Consider the following 3,875-nt stretch of genomic DNA (forward strand, 5'->3'; position numbering starts at 1 on the left):
CTTTCTGGTTTTTTGTTGTTGTTGTTTGTTTGTTTGTTTTGTTTTTCCTTATCACTGTTTTGTATTGCTGTTTCGCCTGTGGCACAGGGATACACCCCAGAATCCTCCCAAGATGACCAGTGGCCTCTCACCCAGGCCTTTTCTTCCTTCTTTTTATCACGCTGTGTCTCAGACATGTGCTGTGGTGGTTTGATTCATAAACTTAGGTGTTCTGAATGCTAGCTTCCCAGCTAGTGGATATTTGAGCATTAATGCCTTCTGGAGGCAGTGTATTGTTGGGGGCAGGCTTATGGGTGTTATAGCCAGTTTCCCCTTGTCAGTGTTTGGCACACTCTCCTCATGCCATTGTTTTCCCCTGCCATCTTGGAACTTCCCCTTGAGTCTGTAAGCCAAAAGAAACCATTTTTTCCCCAAAAGCTGCTGTTGATCAGCTGATTTCTGCTAGCAATGTGAACCTGACTTCAACAGTAAAGTTGGTACCGAGAGTGGGGTTGCTTCTAGATACCTGACTGTGTGGCTTTGGCCTTTTGGAGCTAATTTTCAAGAGGAATGTGTAAGGATTTGAAACCTTGGCCTAAAAGGTGCCTTGCAGTGCTGTAAATACAGCTTGATGGACTATTCTGATAGAGTTGAAAGACCTGAATGCAGTAAGAAGGTGAGAAAGAGCTTTGCCTGAACTGGGCTAGAAGCAGTTTGTGTGAGAGGATTGCTGTTATGCCTCTGTCCTGATAATTTGTGCAAGGTTGCTTTTTTGTATAGAAAAGAACTGGTGTGTACAGAGGGATACAGCACAGAAAAAAAATGAAATCATTGGGCCAAAACTGCCGCACATACAGCTGTGTGATATTACAACTATTGAGATTGGGCCAGCTGACCTGCACTGGGGCAACAGGAAGAATGTATATTCTTTTGAAGGAGCTTGAGTGCACAAGGAGTGTCCTGTTCTTCAAAGTCTGCTTTATTCCTCCAAGATTAACAAATTGGCACCCTACCTGGTATTGTGGAGTATAAGAAATGCAGGAAAAAGAGGTCATTAAGTTTGCAACACAGTCTTGTGTTTTGGAAATGGCCATGGGCAGTGTGAAACAGGTTTGCTGGTTGCCTGCATGGAGACCCCTTGGGATCATGAGGATGAACCATGGATTGCAACAGAGACCCAGGGGAGAAGCCAGGAGCACAAGATGGCTGCAAAGGAGAGCTGCCGGCTCTCATGAAGTTTTCCAGGACTGTGAGTAGCCTAGCTGGAGGAGTGGAATTGGAATACCAGAGACTTGTTGCTGGCTATAATTATCACACTTGGAGATTTGTCACTGACTAGAGTTGTTGGACTTGGAGCTACAGAGTTTGGTGTTTGCCCTATTTAAATCTTGTATTGGTTGGATAATTCTTTGCTATGCCCAATGCTATATTTTGCAGTATGAATGTTTATTCTGGGCCATTGTGGTTTTTCTGAGGTTATTTTTTGGTATTATGGCTCAGTTAAAAGACCTTGGATTATGAGGATGCATGAGCATCATTGGATTTGATAAAAAAAAAAAAAAACAAAGAAAACTATGGGGACTTTTAAAGTAGGATGAATGTATTGCATTTAAATCATGGATGGTTATCAGTTTATAGAGGCAGGGGTGGAATGTGGTGGTTTGATTCAGGTGTCTCCCATAAACTTAGGTGTTCTGAATATTAGGTTCCCAGCTGATGGAGATTTGGGAACTAGCACCTCCTGGAGTGGGTGTATTGTTGGGAACGGGCTTATGGGTGTTATTGCCCGCTCCCCCTTGCTAGTGTTTGGCACACTCTCCTGTTCCTGTTGTCTACCTTATGTGGGCCAAGGGGTGATGTCTAACCTCTGCTCATGCCATCATTTTCCCCTGCCATCGTGGAGCTTCCCCTTGAGCCTATAAGCCAAAATAAACCTTTTTTTTTTTTTCCCCCACAAACTGCTCTTGGTTGGATGATTTCTACCAGCAATGCAAACCTAACTGTAACAGGTATGATAGACAGTGTCCCCTTGCCAGTGTTTGGCACAGTCTCCTGTTGCTATTGTCCACTTTATGTTGGTCAGGGAGTGATGTCCACCCTCTGCTCATGCCATCATTTTCCCCTGCCATCATTGAGCTTCCCCATGAGTCTGTAAGACAATAAACTCTTTTTTTCCCAAAAGCTGCTCTTGATTGGGTGATTTCTGCCAACAATGTGAACCTAAGTGCAACATGTACTCTGAGGCAAAGGCACAGGGCTGAGAGATGGAGTGTGGGACAGTAGTCTGGAGTCATGCTTGTTTCTTTCACCATCTTGATATGTGATCTTGAGCAGTCTCTGCCCTCTTCAGCCTCCATTTTCCTCATTAAAGCAAGAGCTGGGACCAGATAATTTCTTGTTCCTTCTAGATCAGACAGTCTACAGGTCTGCTCAGATTTACTGTTTATGAATCAAAGTTCTAACACAATTCTTTTGACCAGCTCTTCCCTCTCTCTCTTTCTCTCTCTCTCTCTCTCTTTCTCTCTCTCTCCCTCCTTCCCTCCCTCCCTCCCTCCCTCCCTCCCTCCCTCCCTCTCTCTCTCTCTCTTTGTTTTTTCAAGGTAGGGTTTCACTGTAGCTCAGCTCAGGCTGATCTGGAATTCACTGTGTAGTCTCAGGGTGGCCTCGAACTCACAGAGATCCTTCTACCTCTGCCTCCCGAGTGCTGGGATTAAAGGCGTGTGCCACCACGCCCAGCCTAGCTCTTCTCTTTTTCTAACATATTCTAGTTTTCTAAGTTCAAAACACTAGCTATTTAAAGATGTTAAAGTGCCAGGCCTGTTAGTATATACCTGTAACCCTAACACTCATGAGGCTGAACCTGGAAGAGCAAAGTTCAAATCTAATCTGGGATGCATAATGAGACCCTGCCTAAAAAGAATTATCTGCTTATAATAGCAGATAATTTAAAATAACCTGAGTATTGAGCAAGGTCTAGTATCACAGAGCTATAATCCCAGCTGCTTGGGAGACTGAGGCAAGAAGATAACAAATTCAAGGGCAAATTAGCAAATTCAAGGGCTTAGGCAATTTAGACTCCCAGGACAAACACTGGGTCCAGAGACTAGGCCAACGTGGCTATTTCTGAAATTGGAGCCAATAAAGAGAACCCAGTTGTACTGCCTTCCCTAATCCTACTTCCAAGGGAGCTAGTGCCCTTAGTTGAATGTCAGGAGATAAACACTTCCACCTAGTCCGTTTCCTTCACATTTCTTCCCTTGCTCCTGTCCTATCAACCATGCGTCTAGTCTGAGGACAGATGGAGACTCATCGAATTTTTTGAATATTTTCAAATGGCTAGCTTCCCTGGTGGGAGTCAGAAAGTTACTGTGTTAAGATCTATTGTACAGCTCTTTTTAAAAGTTTTTGTTGTTGTTTAATTTTTTGTTTGTTTTTTTGAGGTAGGGTCTCATTCTAGCCCATGCTAACGTGGCAGTCACTCTGTAGTCTCAGGCTGGTCTTATACTCACAGCAATTCTCCTACTTCACCTCCCAAATGCTGGGATTAAGGTTGTGCACCACCATGCCCGGCTAAAAGTTTTTATTACCTGGGTTATAGGTCAGTGGTAGAGCACTTGCTGATCGTATTTGAAACCTGGATTCACAGAACCACAAAAAATAAAATAAAATAAAAAAATAAATTATGCCAGGGGCTAGAGAGATGGCTTAGCAGTTAAGGTGCTTGCCTGTGGAGCCAAAGGACCTCGATTCGAATTCCCAGAATCCATGTAAACCAGATGCACAAGGTGGTGCACGCATCTGGAGCTTGCAGTGGCTGGAAGTCCTGATACATCCATTTTCTCTCTCTCTTTGCCTCTTTCCCTCTCTCAAATAAATATATAAATAAATAGAAATTA

The sequence above is a fragment of the Jaculus jaculus genome, chromosome 1, assembly GCF_020740685.1.
Source record: "Jaculus jaculus isolate mJacJac1 chromosome 1, mJacJac1.mat.Y.cur, whole genome shotgun sequence".
Classification (NCBI taxonomy): Eukaryota; Metazoa; Chordata; class Mammalia; order Rodentia; family Dipodidae; genus Jaculus; species Jaculus jaculus.